Source organism: Nomascus leucogenys, chromosome 5 (assembly GCF_006542625.1).
Source record: "Nomascus leucogenys isolate Asia chromosome 5, Asia_NLE_v1, whole genome shotgun sequence".
NCBI classification, from domain to species: Eukaryota; Metazoa; Chordata; class Mammalia; order Primates; family Hylobatidae; genus Nomascus; species Nomascus leucogenys.
The window spans coordinates 98996731-99019325 of NC_044385.1; positions in this window are offsets into that span (position 1 = coordinate 98996731).

Genomic DNA, 22595 nt, shown 5'->3' on the forward strand with positions numbered 1-22595 from the left:
ATGCTTACTCTGATTACTGCTCATAGCGCTAACATAGGATGGTGCAAATCCAACAGAAAATTCCTTCCTCTTATGAAGGGGAATGTTATCCATTTTCATTTTGTGTTATTCCTTATTCCTGAAAAATGCCTCCTGCACATCTCCGTCTACATTACCCTCATCCTCATCACCAAGGTTCAAAAAGACACTATGGAATGTCTCTCATGAGTGAACTTAGCAGGTCCGGAGCTCACACACAATTGGTTCATTCAGCAAAAATTTATTGAGTGTATACTACGTAATAGGCCCTAGAAATATACCTGTGAAAAAGACTGACAAATTTCCTTCCCTTCATGGGTTTTATATTATAGTGGATTTATGCAATATTTATTAAGGTGAATTTATAAGAATATCTTGTAGTAATTTTAAGTGTCTTTGTATTTTACACCACATAATATTTTTTTTGTTTGGGAGCATAAACTGTTCCCTACATAATTTCTGAATACAGGAGGCACTGAATCAGTCCTAGTAAATCTCTGTAATTCCTTCTTCTCTATTTTAGCCAGTCTGCATTGGAGACAATTCTCCTTTCCTTCTTGAGATGGAGCTCATCTTTGTTCAAGAGGTCTTCATCCTCAAAGATCATCCCATCCCTGAGGAATTTTAAGTGTTCTGTGGGATACTACTGAAGAGACACATGTTCATTTCCACAATGCACCTGTTCCTATGGTGGCCTTCCTTTCCACTCAACTCAGTCAAGAGCACTACCTAAGCACTATCCTTCTCTGCTCCTTCAGAATAGCAAAAATAGCTTGTATATACTAAGGGTTTATCAAAAGCCCCAAAATGTCCGGAACATTTTTATGTGCATTATCTTGTTTCATCCATAGAGCAGTCCTGTAAAGTAGGCAGAAGGAAAAACTGAGGATTAGAGAGATGAAGGCACTTGCCCAAGGCCACCCAGTTAGGAAATAATAGAGCCAAGATTCAAGCCCAGCAATCTAACTCCAGAATCTAGAGGCTTGACTTTCATTATGAACACTGTTTTGTGTAGAACTTCTGTGTGAGTTGAGTTTGTATGAATGCAAAGCAGGTTCTGGTCATGGGACTAGAAAGGCCTTGATAAATTCTCTTTTACTGCATGACAGGCAGCAGCACCTCAGTGGGATGACTTCAACACAAACTGCCCAATGGCAGTGTCATGATGAAATATGATAGACACTAATGTACCATAAAATTTTTAAACTGGAGAGAATCCGTTAGGCCATCTATATTACATATAAACATACACATATGTGTATATGTATGTGACATGTAGATATACATGTATGTGCGTATGTAAATATGTATTCAATAGTATCAGAGATTCTTAATTCAAGAATATACTTGACTAGATATAAATAGCATTCTTTGAAGGTGACATCTTCCTGATAAGACACTTAAAAGATGCTCTCAATTTCGTATATTCAAAACCTTCTGGAGATTTGTACATGTATGTATAAGTGCGTGCACACTTCCATAAGACTAATTCTTTTTCTTGCTACTCGTGGTACCGTCCTTATAAACCTATGATTCACAACAGGAATGCAGCTTGGAACTTCTGCTATGTAAGCAGCTGCAGATACTTCAAATACCAGTGTACATGTGATCCAGGAGTTGCTATAAATTTGCCCCTAAAAATAAAGTAACAAGTGACTGAGCAGCAATAGGAATTAATCACTGCAGTGCGTGAATGGAATGTGCTAGGCTCTACCTCAAAATCCTTTTATAAAAAGACTGATATAATTAAAACCCCAAAGAAATATCCAAGGATGCTATATTTGAGAAAATGTGCTGTGAAATTTTGGAAAAGCGATTTTTTTAAAAGGAAAGACATGGTCAAAAAGTGTTTCCATAACTTCTATATCATTGGAAATAGGATTATATTATTACATCACTGAAGAATTTATCATACAAAGGAATTTAAATTGGATTCAATCTTGGTACACTGAAATTTTTTGAAGGCCGAGGGGATAATCGAGCCTCTCAATTAAGCTGTTTGCCATGAAGGGAAATAACTTCACAGTTAAAATATCCATCACAATTTGTAGCAAAGATTACTTTGGTGATTCAGACATGCGAATAACCATGTGAAAAAATCAGACATCTCAAGCTTTCAAAATTAAATGTGAACTATGGAATTTGTTAAAAAGCAAAAAACCAACCAAAGAAAAAAAAAAAATATGACTTCTTGGAACCTGTTTTTCTATGACTGTAAACATATTCAGCATCCAAATCCAACAGCCCCCTGTTCCTCTGTCCCTCTAACATGCCCTCAGAAAGGACAAGGACAAGAGAGGAAAGAAAGGAAGGGAGGAAGGAAAGAAGGAAGGAAGGGAGGGAGGGAGGGAGGGAGGGAGGGAGGGAGGGAGGGAGGGAGGGAGGGAGGGAAAGAAAACACTAACCAGAAGAAAAAGAAGAAAAATCCCCACTAACCAGCTCTTCTTAAAAGGTCATTAAACAGACGGCCCAGAAAGACCTCTCTGACTCTAAGTACATCACAGGTAACAAAGTGTTTTAGTTGTTTGAAAGATAATTTGATGGGAGATCAATTTTTGGACATAGGGAAAGTAAAAGAGATTTCTTAAACCCACTTGAATTACTGAAGATGAAAGGTTAAAAGCTTTAAAAACCAAAAACTACATTAGCAACTGAACAGTAAATACCATCAACAGAGACACAAAATAATTTAGCAAGACAAATATTAAATGAAGACAAGAAAAAAGAATTCATTTCAGAAGCCAAAAACTTCCTTTTCTTTGTATTTCAAAATTGATTTTGCAGTCTTAGACGGAAGTACTAATGGGTAATTTCTATTTAATGCTTTCTAAATACATGCACAGAAAAATCACTCTCAGCTCCAAAAGGTCACAGGGATCAAAACAGGTAGACTTTCTTGGACAGTTTTGCCACCACTCTACACTGTATTAGGAGCTGTGAGTGTTTCTACAGTGAAAGATGATATGTTATGATCTGCAGCTTCTTAACCTTACATGAATTAGGCTTAAAACCACACACTAAAAGCCGGTTTCTGTGGCATTTTTTGGTCTCTAGAATAGTTGTGTTTCAGGCAAGAACCACTAGGGTGTTAAGAGGCCCAGGCAGTTATATCTTATTAATCTAACAATAAGAGGACATTTTCAGGTAGGTGACAGATATTTATTTTAATATTAAATCTTAAAAAAATTAATCATTATTGTTAGATGCAATAATGCATTTTCCTGCCTTCTTTAAGAGGAGAATAAACATAGTTTAACCTCTTTGAGGATTCAAGGTTCTCATTATAAACTTAATTTTTTACTGTTATAACATGATCCTGCCATGGATGAAGTGTGTTTTCCCTTACATTAAAAATCATTCAACTGATCCAGACAAAGATACTACAAGAAAAGAAAACTTTAAAACAATATCTTTGATGAGTATTGATGCAAAAATCCTCAGCAAAATATGAGGGAACTGAATTCAACAGCACATTAAAAGGATTATACACCATAACCAATTGGGATTTATCCTGGGATGCAAGAATGGCTCAGCATACCCAAATCTGTCAATGGAATACACCACATTAACAGAACAATGGACAAAAACCACATGATCATCTAAGTTGATGAAGAAAAGCATGTGACAAAACTCAATGCCCTATCATAATAAAAACGCTCCACAAATTAGGAATAGAAGGAAATTACCTCAACATAATAAAGGTCACATAGGAAAAGCCCACAGGTAACATCATACTCAATGGTGAAAAACTGAAGGCTTTTCATTTAAGCTCAGGAACAAGACAAGAATGCTCACTCTTGCCACTTGTACTAAACATACTACTGAATCCTAGCTAGAGCAATTAGATAAGAGAAATAAAAAGCATCTCAATTCAAAATGATGGAGCAATAGTGTCTCTGTTCACAGATGACATGACCTTATACATAGACAACCTTAAAGATTCTACAAAAAATTAGAACTAATAAATTTAGCAATGTTGCAGTATACAAAATCAACACTCAAAGTCAGATGTGTTTTTATACACTAATAATGAACACTGCAAAATGAAATTTTAAAAAATCAAATTTACAATTGCATCAAAAAGAACAAAGTGCTTAGTAATCGACTTAACGAAGGAGGCTGATGTGGTTTGGATGTGTGTCCCCTCCAAATCTCATGTTGAAATGTTACCCCCAGTGTTGGTGGTGGGGCCTAGTAGGAGATGTTGGATCATGGGGGTGGATCCCTCATGAATGGCTTGTTGCCCTCCCCATGGTAATGAGTGGTAACAAATTCATTCCAGATCTGGTTATTTAAATGAGTATGGCACCTCCCCCACCCCCTTGTGCCATCTCTCACCATATAAAACATCTGTTCTCCCATCACCTTCCACCATGAGTAAAATCTTCTTAATGTCTCACCAGAAGCCAAGCAGATGCAGTTGCCATGTTTGTGTAGCCTGCAGAACCATTTGCCAATTAAGCCTCTTTTATTCATAAATTAGTTTAAGAAATTTCACTGTAGCGATGCAAAATGGACTAACATAGAGGCAAAATATTTGTACACTGAAAACAAAACATTGGTGGAAGGGAAGATACACATAAATGGAAAGACATTCTGTGTTCATGGATTAGAAGACATAAGATTTTTAAAATATCCATACTATCCAAAGTAATATATAGATTTAATGCAACACCTATCATAATCCCAATGACTTTTTTTAGTCAGAAATAGAAAAATATTCTAAAATTTATAGGGAATCTCGAAGGATTTCAAACAGCAAAAACAATCTTCAGAAAGAACTAAGCTGAAGGCCTTATACGTCCTGACTTTGAAACATATCACAAAGCTACAGTAATCAAAACAGTATGATACTGACATAAAGGCATATAGACCAACAGAACAAAATAGAAAGCCTAGACATAAATCCTTGCATATATGGCCAAATGATCTTCAACAAGGATGTCAAGACTTACACAATGGAGAAATGATATTCTCTTCAACAAATGGTGTTGGAGAAACTGGAAACCCACACAGAAAAGAAGAAAGATGGATCCTTATCTTACATCATATGCAAAAAAAACCTCAAAATAGATTAAAGAACTAAACATAGGACCTGAAATTATAAAACTCTTAAGAAGAAAACACAGAGGAAAAGGTTCAAGACGTTAGAATGGGCAATAATGCCTCAAAGAAAACACCAAATGCACAGGCAACAAAAGCAAAAACAGACAAATGAAACTACATCAACTGTGTAACAAAGGAAACAATCAACAGAGTGAAAAGGCAATCTGTGGAACAGAAAAAATATTTGCAAGCCACATATCAGGTAAAGGGTTATCTAATATCTAGAATTTATAAAGAACTACTACCATTCAAAAACAGATAAAAAATACTTGATTAAAAATCGGCAAAGGACTTGAACAGACCTTTCTCCAAAGAAGGTATAAAAATGGCCAATAAGCATATGAAAAGACGTTCAACATAACTAATTATCAGGGAAATGCAAATAAAAATTACAATGAGATATCACCTCACACCCATTAGGCTAGCCACTATCAAAGAAACAGAAAATAAAAAATGTTGGTGAGGATGTGGAGAAATTGGAATCCTTATGTATTGCTGATAGGATTGTAAAATAGTGTAGCTCCTATAGAAAACAGTATGACAATTCCTCAAAAAATTAAAAATAGAACTACCACATGGTCCAGCAATATATACTTCTGGGTATATATCTGAAAGAATTGAAAACAGTATCTGGAAGAGATATTTGCACACCCATGTTTATTGCAGCATTATTCATAATAGGAAAAATGTGGAAGAAACCTAAATATTCATCAACAGATGAAGGGATAAAGCAAATAGGCATAGGCATACAATGGAATATTACTTACCCTTAAAAAAGAAGGAAATCCTGACATATGCTACAGCATAGTTGAATCTTGAGGACATTACAGTAAGTGAAATAAACAAATTGCAAAAAGACAAACACTGCATGATTCTGCTTATATGAGGTATCTAAAGTAACCAAACACATAAAAACAGAAAGTAGAATGGTGATTGTCAGGGGTTGGGGAAAACGGGAAATGGGAAGTTGTTCAATGAGTATAGAGTTTCAGTAATGCAAGATGAAAAAGTTCTAGAGATCTGTTGTAAAACAATGTGCATATAGTTATAACAATACTGTACTGTGCACTTAAAATTTTTTATGAGGGTAAATTTATGTTACTTTTTTTGTCACAATTTAAAAAAATTCAACTCTTATATTTTTACCACCCTTCTAGCTTTTACATATAATTTATGTTTCTCTTTGGTGCTGTCAGTTATTACTTCTTATGTCTGAATGTTGTAGGTATGTGTGGGTCTTTTTTTAATCTAGTAAACCATTCCTTCAACTTGTAGGTATGTCTAGTTTCTAATCCTCTGTCTTAATTAATAAATAATGTTTGGGGTGAACATCTGAATATCCATGGACTTTGTGTAAAGCTGCTTGCATCTCAGAGGCCTATTTTTCTGCTTATTTTTCAGAAATATGTCCCTGAGGATTGGGATTGCCAGATATTTGACTTTGACATACTAAGCTGGATATTATTGAGCCTTTGCACTTTCCTAGGAAAGTGTTAGACAGCCAGGTAGTCACTGGGGACTAGCTTTGAGTCATGGAAATTCACATCATCCTGTTTAAGAAGACCTTGACATGTGGCCTAAACAAATATAACACCCCCAATTCAAAATGGTCATGTCACTGCACAGACACCTCAGTCTTTCATTTCTGGGCTGGAGCTACTTGAGATACATACTTTAAATGGATGTTGTTAAGCCCACTGTTTGGATGGCGGTGATGTCACTTCCTCCATGGTAGAAGCTACATCTTGCAAGACAACTTCTTCCATTTCTAAGCTGATTGAACTTGAGCTTTAGTTTTATTGTTACTTTTTGTTTTCGTTTTGTTTTATAGAGAAGAGATCTTTACATGTTACTTTTTGTTTTTGTTTTCCTTTTTTTTTTTTAAATAGAGGTCTTTAAATGTTCTTTTGGAGGCAGAACACACTTTAATTTTACATGGTTTATAAAAAGATCGTAGATACATAGGGGAAAAAAACTACACAAAGTCTATACAGTGAAAAGTAAGTCTCCCTTTAATCTCTGTTTCTCAGCCCTCCTGTCTTCCTCATCAGAATCAATTTTTGTTTTGACAATCTTTTATATGCTTCCAGAGATATATAACTTTTTTAAAAAACCACAAATGGGAAAATTCACTAAAACTGTTCTATACTATGGTTTGTTCACTAAATAATAGGTGTTGGAGATATATTTATCTCATATTTGGATATATCTCATCATTTTTGATGTCACCTAAATAATACACTTAGTAGATAAATGAAATTAATTTAATTAGTTCTTTTTAATGGATGTTAAGATTGTTTTCATATTTTTACTATTATGAACTCTAGAAATGCAATAAAAAAGAAATCCCATTTATAACTCCAACACATAAAGCAGGTAATGCAAGTCATGTGTCAGCATATCATGAATTTAAGTCAGATCAATTAAAACCATTCAATCGTAGAAGCTAAAATTTTCTATATTAAGATGTTTATGCACCACTATGACACAGAGATGAGCACAGAGGCTGATGGGTGACAACTGTGACATCTGTCTAGCACGATTGATCCAGGAACACGACACAAATGGGAATCTGAAAGTCTGAAGTGTAAAAAAAGAACAGTGGAGTCCATGATACATGTACAAGTTGAAATACATATAGAAAAATGTCAGGAAAAGCTTTTCTGCAAGTTTATGCAGGATATGTTAACAGGTTGGAGATATGAAATGTGTCAAAATTTAGCATTTTAAAGTTGTAAACTGATTTTTATTACAGTTTGAAAAAATTTAAAAGAAATTCTATTTCAGAATGAAATCTCATTTCTCACTTCTCAGATTGACAAATATGAAAAAAGTTGATAATGAAAAAATAATCGAAGGTTTGGCAAGGATGTGGGGAAATAAGCATTAATGTGTATTTTTTATGGGAACATACATTTGTAGAAATTTGGTAGAAATGTTTGGCAGTTTTCATGAAAAATTAAAATATATATATCTTTTTTTCCACCAGTGACATGTCATGGGACTTTCCCCATATGTACAAAAGTATATTTGTAAAATGATTTTTCATTGTAGCACTGTATATATTAACAAGAATTAGAAGCCATCTAACTGTCCAAAACTATGGGATTAATTAAATAATTTGCAGTCTGCATATACTTCAGTTTGTAGCTGATTAAAAGAATGAATATATTTGTATATACTAATTGGAAAGATTTTCAGCATATTCTACGAAGTGAACACAGCAAGGTAGGAAACTGTGTATTAAATTCTCATTTCTTGTGTGAGAGATAAAAAAATTGCTCATCTGTATGAAAAATTTCACAACAAACTATTGATAAAATTTCCTCGTGGGAAGTGGGTTGGGGGATCTGAGGCAGAAGAGACACTTTTTTTTTAAAACTTTTTGTGAATTTTCTTCAATTCATAAATACATATTTCAAAAGGTGAATTAAAATCAAATATTTATGGAAGCACTACAGTGTTTTTATGAAACAAAATCTATAAAACAGTTTTCAAGGAATCCACTTCTAGACTGAAAACAGTGGTGAGAATTTAGAGGATGCCACCATCACTTCCTGCTTAGTACATTATGGGAAATAGGAAGACTTCCTTCCCTGCTTTTCAACACAAAGTTTGAAATAGATTTCTTCTGATATTATCAAGAAAGATGAGGGTAGGAAGATTTAACTCCAGAAGAACCCAAGGTGGCTAGGAATGAGGTGGAAGAAACATCATTAGGGTAGTCTCCAAAGACGTACCTTTGGTGGGTAGAGGAGGGAATTTTGTAGGAGCTTTTGTAGCCCACTCCGACAGAATCACTAGGAGCCCCATTTTGTTAGGTGAGAAATTGCTGACACAGGGTGTAACAGCCTCTCCCAGACTTCTGGCACCAGTGTACAAATTGTACTTATTTTTGTAGTTGAGATGTGAGGAAATTGCCTAAGATTTTAATGATTTATTATTATCACTTAAAATATTATTTTATTTTGTGTTTTAAAAAATCCATTTTTAAAAAGCATGAATAATATAGGTAGCTGAAGAAATATAGAAAACTTTCCATTTCCCAAAGATACCTGTACTTAATGTTTTGGTATATTACTCTTCCAAGGTTTTTTGTTTGTTTACTTGTTTAATTTTGGCGTTTATGTGGATGTGATCACACTGTCTATACAAGTTCATTTCCTGTTCAGACAGGCCAAAGAGGTACTCACTCAGGACTCTGAATCAGGACACTACAATAAAGATGTAAGGGGACGTGAATTATTATTATCATCATTAAACAGCTACAACCAACGAAAACAGTCATAAAACTTCTTGATATGGTGACAAGATGTTGAAGATTGGTTTTTAGAGATGGACTGACGAGGTCTATGGATGTAACAATTAAATTCAGGGCCAAGAAAGGTTCTTGGTTTACAATATGTGACAACTTTTCAACTTGCAAGGAGGAAGACTGATAATTTATTTTCTTACTGTATGTGTTCTTAGCCACAGCAATTCCAGATCTGGCTGAGCTATACCAGTGGGGAAAGAACATCTGCTAAACTTGGCTTGGTAGAATCAAGTTAAGAATGCTTTAACTTTTGGTAAAAGAGAACCCAACTAATAGTGGACTAAGTAAATAGAAGTTTAGTTTTCTCACATGACAGATGAGACTTCTGGAGGTAAACTGCTACTGGCTATGATTCAATGGATAGGTGACATCAGGGCTAGCACTTCTGTGATGCTTCTCATTCCCTCAAGCCAGCACTGCATGGTCACAAGATGGCGGCTGCACTTCAGATATTATGATGGCTTCTGAGATAGGAAACCGGAAGAGGATAGCACCAGCCCTAAGTGTTTCCTTTTATCAGGAAATCAAAAGTCATCTCCATACCTCCTTCTGCCTTCTTCTCACTGGCCAAAACTATGTCTAATAGCCACCCTGAGTTGCAGGAGAAGCTAGAGAGAAAAGTATGTAGCTGGCCACATTGTCACATCACAGGAAAACTGGGGTTCTGTTAGCACTGAAGAAGTGAGGAATACGTATAATATAGACAGGTCACCTTGTCTGCCAGAGGGAACACTCTTTATCCACTTCAAGTTCTTTATTTCCAGGATGTATGTAGAATGGATTTTTCCTTTGCTTGCTGCCCCAGAGCTGGGGTGCTATAGAAGACTGATGGGAGTGGGACTTCAGGTTTGCTGAGGACCATGACAGCACTAGGCAAGGAGACATGCCATTAAGGGAACATGGGTGTTCCTGCCAGACAAGGGTGACCCAGAAGATGTAGCTGAATCTCAAAAGAGACATCCCTGCCCAGGAGAATGGCCGTTTCATGTGCACTTTGAGTCTGTGTCTGCTCCTCTGAAAAAGCCATTCACAGGCGTGACCATTTATGGAGACCACTGTGGTCTCATTGTGTGCAGTCATATGAAGAAGCTATGTGCATTTTCCTCTTCCTCCATTTTAACCCAACACCAGAAGGGTAAGCTCCAGGGAAGAGGAGAGGGTGTGAGACGAAGCGGAGTATGCTCCTCACCCACAGATTATGGAGGCTTCAGAATAGACTCTGACTGGGTGAGAGACGAAAGCTTTGGATTACCCATGGTTACAACAGCTAGACCTGAATCATAAAAACCTCAATGGAACTGTACTGATAAACCTGAGGGCCTGAAAAACTGTAGAACAAGACTGAGATATCACGAAGGCAACTGCTACTCAGTATATTGAAGTCCCAACCTCCAATACCTATGAATGTTAGTTAATTTGGAAATAAGGTCTGTGCAGATGCAATCAAGTTAAAATGAAGTCATAGTGAATGAAGGCAACCCCTAATCTACTATGACTGAAGTCCTTATAAGAGGAAAAATTGGACCTAGAGACATACAGGAAGAATGCTGTGTGAAGACAGAGGCAGAGATTGGAGTGATTGAGCTGAAAACCAAGGAATGCCAAGGATTGATGGTCACCACCACAAGCTAGGAAGAGGCAAGGAAGGTTTCTATCCAAAGTCTTACAAGGAGCTCTGTGGATACTTTGATTTTGAACTTCAGGCCTCCTTAAGTGTAAGAGAAGAAATTTCTGTTGTTTTAAGCCACCTTACTTTATTAAATGCTGTGTCATTTTCCTAGGGCTGCTGTAACAAAGCCCTAGGAAACTAATCCAGCATTCAATAAAGTAGGGGGAAAACGGTTTTACATAGATACACCTAACAATCGACACTGTCATAAAACCAATAACACACCAACTATATTAGGCCACTCTTGCATTGCTATAAAGAAATACTTCAGACTGGGTAATTTGTAAAGAAAAGAGGTTTAATTGGCTCATGACTCTGCAGACTTTAACGGGAGCTTGGCACCAACATCTGCTTGGCTTCTGGGGAGGCCTTGGAGCATTTACTCATGGTGCAAGATGAAGCAGGAGCAGGCACATCACGTGGGGGGAGCAGAAGCAAGAGAGAGAGTGGGAGGGGAGGTGCCACACTTTACAACAAACAGATCTCACAAGAACTCACTCCTCGTCCTGAGAATAGCACCAAGCCATGAGGGATCCACCCCCATGACCCAAACACCTGTCCTCAGTCTCCACCTCCAACACTGGGAATTACATTTCAACATGAGATTTGGGTGGGGACAAGTATACCAAGTTTGGTATGGATCGATAGCTTTGTCAGTGTACTGTACTATTTTCAATGACAACTTAATGCCATCTTCCTTACCTGGGCTAGGTAGATAATTTTCTTCAATTGCCTTGAACATTTTCCCAAAGCAGAAATTTGTCAGACTATTCTTGCTCAGAGAATGCACTGTGCTTTTGCTTTGATTGTTAAGCATTTTTAATTAGCAGCACGGAGCGTATTAGAGAGAGGGCATTAATTGCTTCCTTAGCTCCCCTGATATTACTTGAGTGAGGATACCTTTAACTCTGTCTCTTCTGTGTCTCTTTGCAAGGAGAGAAAAATTTTATTTTCATGGGCTTGAAACCCTTGTGGTCCTTTTATTCTTACTGCAAAACTGTACTTGAAGGAAAATTAAGGAGAAATTTTAGCCATTCTAGTTGTCAATGGTGGTCTTATCCTGAGACTATTGGTTACCTTGGCAACAGGGCTTGGGTACCAGCCTCTCTCCTATTTCACCTAACTAGTAAACATATGTGAACATCTGGACATGTGTGTGTTGTGTGTATAGGTGAGAAATCTACATTTATGAAGGAGTCAGGGTATTCACAGGGTATCTGTGCTACGTGCTTCATTTTATTTGGAGTTTCCTGGCTAACCTCTTTCAGCATTTTGCAACTTTCCTTCCACTTCTTACACAACATTAAAAATTTCCCTAAACATTTTAAATCATATTTTAACACAACAGAACTTGGCAGTTTTAACAGCTTACTATGATTTCCTCACATCTTTTTACTTTAGAGAATGTGAAATCAAATTTTAACAAATCACATTATGAGTTCCCCCACACATTCTATTTCTTAAAAAAATAGAAACATGATGAATCATTATGTTAGGATACCCCAGGCTGGGCGTGGTGGCTCACGCCTGTAATCCCAGCACTTTGGGAGGCCGAGGTGAGCGGATCACCTGAGGTCAGGAGTTTGAGACCAGCCTGACCAACATGGAGAAACCCTGTCTCTACTAAAAATACACAATTAGCCGGGCGTGGTGGCACATGCCTGTAATCCCAGCTACTCAGAAGGCTGAGACAGGAGAATCGCTTGAACCCGGGAGGCGGTGGTTGCAGTGAGCCGAGATCGCACCATTGCACTCCAGCTTGGGCAACAAGAGTGAAACTCTGCCTCAAACAAACAAACAAACAAACAAACAAATACTCTGCCTCAAAAAAAAGATGCCCTAAATTTTTAATTTCAAAATTAAATGTATTTTTGGAAATTTGATTTGTTTAAAAGAATATTCCTATAATTATGGCAGGCTAACTAACAATTATGAAACAATTACAAAAACAATTATGGAATATTGGGATATTTCTTCATATTCTAAAGTCTATGCTTATAGAAACATGTTTGTGATTTTGAAGATCTTTGAGATATTTGTTACGGTAGGCACGTTTTTAATTGGCAAGTATAAATACTACCTGTTAAAACTTATAATTTTTAGAAAATTCAAGATTTAACACATGAAAGAAAGTAAAAAATAATACTTAATGTTAAAATTCCACCATTAAAAAGTGCTTTAAAGTTTTCTGAACTTAATTTGAACCTTTATTTTCATTTAGACCCCATTAATAAAGTATCTGAAAGGGTAGTGACAGAGGCTTTGTTTGAAATTTGCAATAGGCCTAAGTGAGAAGTGGGAGGGAATTACTTCTGGGGCCCCGGTTTCTCTGCCTGGTATTTCTTCTCTACCACATACCTGTAGTTGGAGGTGCACAGGTTCCTTGGGGCTAGGATGAGTGGCGAGGCCAGTCAACAAAATAAGAAAAACATGAATTTTCTGCCCTTCTGGCTTTTTTCCCTTCTCCCCTTTGCCTCTCTTGGTGACTGGCTGTGCACTTACCTGCCACCCAAATCATGAACCTGAGAATTACTTTCATGATGCTTCCAGCACCCTGTCGACCCCATTCTCACTCTCATCAGTATCATCGGTATCCAAATGTGATGTGTGATGGTACCTCCTTCACATGTGTTATCTTGTCCCTTCTTCTCTATTTCTTGGAGTTGTTCACAAGGACAATTACAGCAAGATCTTCACTGGCCTTCCAGCCCAACCTTCTCTTCAATCCAAATTTCATGATGATGCTAAGCAATCTCTTCAAACCACGATTTCGTTCGTGTTACTTACTGGCTTTTTTTTTTTTTTTTTTTTTTTTTTTAAAGACATCAAGAGGTTTCTCAATGCCTTTAGGATAAATCTTAATTTCTAGAACTGGTCCTTAAAGTCCGACCAAACCTAACTTTATACTGTGGGCCACTTGAACCTTTCCTCATCTCCAGGGTTACTATGTCTGGTGTGGTCACTGGCACAACTCTAGGGTGCGCCATGCACACTGGCAGTCTATGTGAGATGTTCTGTCTGCCTGAAATTTCCTTCCCTGCCTGTCCTTTAAAACGCAATTTTTCTTGAATTTCTCCAACTACTTTACTTCCTTGAAATTGGAGCCCTTCTTCCTCTCAGTGGACTCTCTACCTTTACCTATTTCATTCATCTACTTACTTTCCAACTCTCCAATCTTAAGTGCTTGTTTCCATGTTTCTCTGTCTCCTTTTCCTGCCTAGCCTCACTGAAAAGTAAGCCCCCGGAACACAGACGCTGTTTTATTTGTTTTTATAGCCCTTACATTTAGCACTTTACCTGGTACAGAGATACACTTAATATTCAGTCTAAGAGTGCATGAGTGAATGAATGAATGCAGTACAATGAACTCGGGTTGGTTCAGGCAACCCTGGGTTTTTTTTTTTTTTTTTTTTTTTTTAGACGGAGCTTTGCTCTGTCCCCCAGGCTGGAGTGCACTGGCACCATCTCAGCTCACTGCAATCTCCATCTCCTGGGTTCAAGCAATTCTCCTACCTCAGCCTCCCGAGTAGCTGGGATTACCGACACCCGCCACCATGCCCAACTAATTTTTGCATTTTTAGTAGAGACAGAGTTTCACCATGTTGGCCAGGCTGGTCTTGAACTCCTCACCTCAGGTGATCCGCCTTGGCCTTGGCCTCCCAAGGTGCTGGGATTACAGGCATGAGCCACCGTGCCCAGCCAACCCTGGGTTTCTGTTTACATTTTTTCTATGTGAATCTGGACTGTGTTTCCTTCTATGCTAGCCCAGACTAGCCTAATAACACCTGCCCCTCCCAACTGTTTTCTAGTCGATTTACTTATAGCTTCTGTCCCTAGCAGGATCTGGCTTTCTCCTGGAGCAAGTGTATCTGCTACTACATACTATCTGCTCCCTCATATCCTATTTCCCTTCCTCTGTGGGGACGACTAAGGGTTTACCATGGCTGCAGAGCAATTGGCAGCTGTCAGAATCAAAACTCATTAATAAAAAAATGATAATGCTTCAAAGTACATTACATTACTCCTTCAAAGTCCTTTGTGAACATTATCTTGTTAATCATCACAATAGCTCAGGGGAAGATAAACATTGTTGGTTATCTTACCTCGATCATATTTTGAAGGAACTGTTTTTTTCTTGTTATTGTTTGATTATGCTATGAAATCTGGATAGCAATTTTCATATTGGCTATGTGGATATAATTTGATATGCTGATGTAAAATTTCCCTGGATCAGTAAGGTGGTTTTTATTTTTATTTTAGACGTCTCACTCGTACTCTTGTAGAATTCTTTCCAGAGAGCTGAGCAAAGAATAACAAGCAAAAGACTCAGATATTTCTGCTCAGGGGTTGAAATTTTCTGGGTATCTTGAGCCTCATTAAATCATTGGTTCATGATTTAGAAAAGCAAAAGACGAGTTACTTGTACACATAGTAGGTGCTAAAATAACAGTTGAATGACTGAATGAAGTATTAATTTAAAACCTGGAAGTTTAAATAAGGGACTTATGTAAAAAATTAATATCCTAGTCAGGAATTTCATTAGTAACCAGTATCAAATAGCTAAAAGAGAATTCTTTTAAGAGGGGAATTTTACTTAGGAAACTGGTTTAAAAAATCTACTCGGTTCTTCTGTCCCCACCTCACATCTAGCATCCTATGTTTACTTTTCTCATAGCGCTTATCACACATTTTATCATGTATTTGTTTATGACTTTAGTTTCTCTTAGATGGCAGGAACCACTTCTGCTTGGCACACAGTGGGAGCTCAATAAATGACTGTTGAATGGAAAAAAAATTAACTAGAGAAATCTTTCCCATAAAAAGTAAAAAGTGGAATAAGTTCAATTTCACAGTTACAGGAAGAGATGGTATAAGCATTGGGCACTACATTCAAGTTGGGTGTCAGGTATCCTCAATGCACCTTGTATGAAGAATTTGAAATCTTCCAATAACTCAACAACAAATGGTACCACCTCTGGAAGATTTTCTTCTTTCAAGAGATGAGCGATGTCACAGGTGACATGGGCACTTTCTGTGTTCTAAGATGGAGTCTTATTTCGTGGGAGTGTCTAGGGTGGAGTGGCCCTCAGTACAACTATACCTGTTCATCTCTGGTGCTGGGAGAGTCTTAGAGGGAGGTTTCATGAGGCTTACCTCAAATTTTTTTCCAGGCCAAACAAACAAACATTTTTGGCTTCATAGATTACTGTCAACTCTATGTCTACCCCATAAGGGTAGACTAAAAGGCCAGGCTGTAGTCAGGCTGTGGTGTAATCAGGCATCTGTCTTTTCTAATCGCAGTCGTTTTGTGGCATGGGGTGTGGAGCTGAGTGGAAGGGAGGGACATTTCTCTGGCCTGTACTTCCTCTTCCTGGTCAAGCTCACACACTTCCCACAAGCACTCTGTCTTCCCATCCTTCTTACTGTTACTCCAGGAAGTGCCAGTGCCCAGCACAAGCTTTTGAAAACTCCCTCAGTTTAAAAACCCTCCCGAACCCTTCCTCCAACCTCCAGGAAATTGTGACCCGTTATTAAGAAATGCCCGAGTAGAACACGCTGGCTTCTAAATGCCACTTTTTAAGATTTGGAGATAAAACACCATCATAGCTTTAAAAAATCCTGTTCACTCTTGCCTTTTCTCTTTCAATAAGAAAGTTGGTGTTGACATCCCTTATAGAGGAAGCGTAACAAAGAGGATTAAAAGTGGTTTGAAAGTCCAATGAAGAATGTATACTTTCAACGACTCTGCTGTAGAGGGAAGAATCTTAGACAATGGCTTTCCAGAAAAGTGATTATGCTTTAAAAACAAAATCCAAATACTTAATAAATCTAGGTTCCTCAGCTTCAGCTCTTAAGCGTGCATTAGTGCTCACACTAGCATCTGTTTCATTCTTTTAACAAAATAACATTGTTTTGATGAAAATCTGTGCCTCAGTTGGCCATGTTTTGCGCAGCAGTTTTAGATTGGGTATTCAGAGTGATGATAACTGTGATTGCCTTCCTAAGTAGTCTGCTCAGCATGAATATCCCCAGTGTGGAAACTTCTCTCAGGGAGATTTCTGTAGCTTTCAGGACCATGGAACTCTTTGTGTAACTTGATACTCAATGGACTTTTTTCTCAAGCCCTGGAACCCAGTTTTTTTTAGGAAAACCTGGACTAGCTCATGGTTTGGGTGGAGAAGCCCAAAAAGCTGATGATAAGCAGGTAGGAAAGGCAGCCCCCTCCCTTCAGTCATGGTAGGTCCCCTGGGAATTGGCTTCTCTCTGTCCTGAGGTGGGGAAATCTGGTAATCAGTAAATCAAATGGTTTCTAGAATTTCTGAAGCTCTTCCCCAGAAAATGAGGCAACCACAGTTTGAAAACCACTACAGCAAAGCAGTTAGGAGACTAAACAGAATTTCCCAAACGGTTCACTTTCCTTCTAAAAGTTACAAACACTCCCTATTCTGGAGGAATAATTGGACCCATGAAGCTTGGAAGGCTGGTTTTAGAGCTGGAAAGTTTTGTGTTCAAATATCCGTTACCTTCTTCTGAGAAGAAAAGCTTGTATTTGGATTGCGATTCTGTTCCACATCTTTGAGATGAATTTCATTTGATTTATCAGGTCAATCCTTAGCTTTTTGAGTTGCCAAATTAGTTGGAATGGGATTATTTTATTTTTAAAGCATCAACTATTAGACATAACTTGGAGGTCCAACAAACTTGTCTCTTGTGTGCCTTGGTTTCCCCCATTTCTAATCTCTCCCCAACCCGAGGTGTTAATTACAATTCTAGCTCTGTAATTAATAGGGCAGTTACTTAACCTCTTAGCATTCAATTTTCTCTTCTTTAAAATAAACAGTCGCTGGACTGAGATGATCGATAAGGCCTTTTTAATTGTTAAAAATTGACGATTACATGAGGTTTCGTCCTCCATGGCCACACAGCCATGTCACAGTGCCCTATAATCACACAGGCCACCCTTCTCTTAGACTCCGATACACCTGACCCTGGAGTTGTACAACACAGTGGCCCAGTGGTTTGAGAGGTGTGCCCAAGTTTCACCTCAGCCTTAAAAAATCTTTCCTTTCCAGATGCTTTGAAATGTTGCCGCTGGAGACCTAAGCATAAATATTATTCTCTCCAATACAATTCTTGGACAGATAACACATTAAATCATTAACAAGTTCTATGAATTGTTTTTATTCCTCCCATGACAGGAAGACCCTGGAGAAGTGGGAGAACTCCGGATAGTTGGGGAGGTGGTGATGGTAAAGGAGAGAGGCAGAGCCAAGGCTTTTGAGGCAGAAGTAACCAAATTCAACTCTTGGATCCATTTATAAGCTGTGTGACTGTGGGTTAATTATTTAAGCATTGGGTCTCAGTTTCTATAAGGTTGTAGTATTTACCTGTGGAGGGCTGTCCTGGAGACTGAATTCAATATTGTGTAAGCATCTAGTGTACAATAGGCATGCACTAAATGGAACTATTACCATGACTTCATAATTTTACCCACAGCTAGATCTGCAATTAAGTGTTCCGATCACCTATTTGATAACAAAACTCAAATAGAAGCTCTGGTATTCAAGGGACAAACAGACATACCTTCCTGCTTGAAGAACAACTTTTTATTTCATAACCCCTGTGTGCCTGTGGCACAGTGAGGCTCGGATGCCAAGAAGCGCTTGTTCTCTGATCTTCCTCACGCTCTCTCCAATACCTCTGAGTTGTTTGGCACATGTTTTGAAATGTGAAAATGGGATGGCAATTTCTAAACAGTAAAATCATTATGTTAAAAGCTCATTTGATTTTCTTCCATTTGAATGTGAACTACGGTGCTGGAGATCTTTGTTTTTGTTAGGGAGTGGGTTTTCTCTCTCTCCCTTTTTTTAATCTGTCTTCCATTAGAAAAGTATTTTTTGATTGCTTGCACGGTTTATTTTGTGGAAATAAGAGTCTATTGTTCTATCAGGGGAAAAAAACATCCACCGCAATAACCATTTAGGACAAGGAGAAGGAAGAAAGGTATTTTGGAGAAAAATAATTCCTTTCCCATATTTCTCTTAAGTTGTATATCTTGGAACTAGTTTTCCATTATAAGAACCTTCTCTTTTGTTTATGAAAAAAAAAACAAAAAACTCTAAGAAGTCAAAACCCATAGGATTTGTTCTTTTTCCTAGCTAATTTTCAAGCAAGATGCAAAACTGCCATTAAGAATCTCTGTTCCTTGTCCAGTCCAATTTAAAAATATTTTTTTAGAAGTTACAAAAGATTTCAAAAACATGTTAAAGGACTCTTCTTAAAAAGTTGACTCCCCTTGGGAACTTGAAAATCGGCATTTTACAAAGTGCTTCTGAGCTGTCTCTGAAATTTCTTCTTGAATAGCATTATACTGTCTTCCTAGCAAGTGGTTTGATCTAGCTTTCCAGCAGTGTGATGATGGACGTATGAGCTGGTCAGACAGTGTACCCAATTTGGGGGTTTTATTCACAGCTTTCATTTTAGTTCACCATATAGATTGTGGAGTTAGATTCTTTTAATGGAGATTGTTAAATTTTCTCCATCTAGAAATATTTTCACTGAGGCACATTTAACAATTTTCTTGTATATATCTCAGGTGTGTTAGTGTTTTTCCTCTGCAAATGGATGATAAATTTCACATAGCTGGAGGACCCGGAATAATATTCTTTGGAATTTCCCTTGGTGCTTGGTCCCTTTGTAGCTGCTCCATGAATACTATAGAAGTCCATTTATTGGTTGATTATCTGTTAGTGCAATCTGTAATCCATTAGAAAATTAGAAAGAAGGGTGAAGCTGTCCATACTCAACTCAGCTAATAAGGAAGAATTTCTAAAGCAAAATATCCATGTATTTCTCTACCCCTCTTACACACTGCTTCCCTCCTGATTAGGTAAGAACTATAAAAAAAAAAAGAAGGAAATGAGGATGACAGAGTTCAGTTCAGACTAATGTTTTGAATGATTGAGAAAGATCTCAGATCTTGTGTCGGATCTGCTGATTGTAGCTTCATTGCATTCTCATTGAACCAGCAGAGACGTAGCTTCTGGATGATTTACAGTAATACTTTCCTCTATTAAAAGAGATAAACAAGAATTGGCTGCATTTATGTTTCACTGTATTTTGTTGAATTCTCTTTTAATAGAAGAATGCAATCAGACATATTTATTGACGTTAGTTTGTGAGAGGGCATCAGCGTTCATCTAATTGATCTCCAAGGCTCAGAGAGTTCACATGGTTTTTATAGGGCCAAACAACTGGCCAGGACCATAAGCAGGACTAGATACTTTGTCTTCAGTCATCCTTTGGTATGCACAGGGGATTGGCTCCAGGATCCCCTGCAGATAACAAAATCCACAGATGCTCATGTCCCTGATATAAAATGGCATAGTATTTGTATATAACCTAATACATCTTTCTGCATATTTTATTTTTGAGATAAGGTCTAGCTCTGTTGTTCAGGCTGGAGTACAGTGATGCAATCATAGCTCACTGTAGTCATGAATTCCTGGGCTCAGGCAATCCTCCTGCCTCAGCCTCTCTAGTATCTAGGACCATAGGTTCCTGCCACCATACCATACCTGGCATATATATGTGTGTGTGTGTGTGTGTGTGTGTGTATGTGTGTGTGTGTGTATATGTGTGTGTATATATATATATATATATATTGCAGAGACAGGGTTTCGCTTTGTTGCCCAAGCTAGTTTTGAACCCCTGGCTTCAAGAGGTGTTCTGACTTCAGCCTTTCAAAATACTGGGATAACAGGTGTGGGCCATTGTGCTCAGCCTATCTCCTATATACTTTAAATAATCTCCAGGTTACTTAACATACCTAATACAAATGCCTACGCATCATTTCATTCACGTGGATTCAGTGTAGTACTTAGTGCATGGCAAATTCAAGTTTTGCTTTCTGGAACTTTGTGGAATAATCCCCCTTCTACCAAATACTTTCAGTCCATGGTTGTCTGAATCCATGGATGGGGAAACCATGGATAGAAGGGCTGACCGTAGTTCCCCTCCCACCTTACTTCAACACTTCTCTTTGATAAATAAAGACCAGCTTACATTTTTTTGCTGTGATTAATTTTTCCCTTTTTACTCTGGCCCATGCTGCTTACTTATAAAATTATGTGATGGTAATGAAGATATTTCCCATTTCCACCTGTAACTCTTATGGAATTTAATATTGAAAGTTAGATAAAAATGTGAGGCACTTTAGGCTACTTAGCAGAAATGTGCATATTCTTGAGATCAAAAAAAGAAAGAAAGAAAAAGGACAATCATGGAGAAAAGTCAAAGAGTAAACATCTACAATTTTTTTTCCAATCACATCATGTTTATAAATTTAAATGTGTCTAACAATGAACACACGATTTTAAGGAGATATATAAGAAATAGCTCTGATGAAGCCAAATAACACAGGCTTGTTATTGTTCCCGTCACCACAGTTTGAAAGGTGTGGCAGGAGAAAGCGAACAGAGAATCTCAAATGAAACACAATATTGATATTTGGCATGCTCAGATGATTTTCCACCCAAAGATATGAAATCACTTTACCCACAGCCATTACGCCTCCCCACCAAGGCCAGCCCTTGGTACAGCCGGGAGGTCAGTGGAGGTTGACTTTGGCATCTCCAGACTCCCCATGCTGTATCCCTTTTCCTTTGTGATGCCGCTCTCATGATTCCTCAAAGTTGGTTTAATGACCACCTGCCATAAAGCACTTGCCATTGACTTAAGAAAGCAGATTCCCAGGCACCACGCTGATCTATTAAATCAGACTATCTGTGAGTAGAATGTAGCAATCTGCATTTTAAATGGATTTATGACCTGTACATTGAGCTTTGAAAACTACTGAGCTGGCCGGGCACGGTGGCTCATGCCTGTAATCCTAGCACTTTGGGAGGCTGAGGTGGGGTGGGGTTGCTTGAGTCCAGGAGATCAAGGCTGCAGTGTGCCATGATTGCACCACTGTACTGGTGACAGTACGGTGTCTGCCTGGGCAACAGAGCAAGACCCTGTCTCAAAAACAAAACAAAACAAAAAACTCCTGACTTATGAAATATAAAACTCCTTACTTATAAAATTATGTGATGGTAATGAAAATATTTCCCATTTCCACCTGTAACTCTTACGGAATTTAATGTTGAAAGTTAGATAAAAAATATGAGGCACTTTAGGCTATTTAGCAGATAATAACAACCACTCCAGCCTCCCAGAGTTTTGTGTTTTTCTATCTGACAAATCCACTCTTTTGAAGTGGATAGAGCAGATGTGATTTAATATAAGTGCTCACCAATGATATAAGAAAAGCTTCTCTTTGTTTTTCCTATTAATTAATTTATTTTTTTTTATACAGGGTCTCACTCTGTCACCCAAGCTGGAGTGTAGTGGTGTATCATGGCTCACTGAATGCAGCCTCCACTTCTGGGGCTCAAGTGATAGTCCCACCTCAGCCTCCTGAGTAGCTAGGACTACAGGCACGTG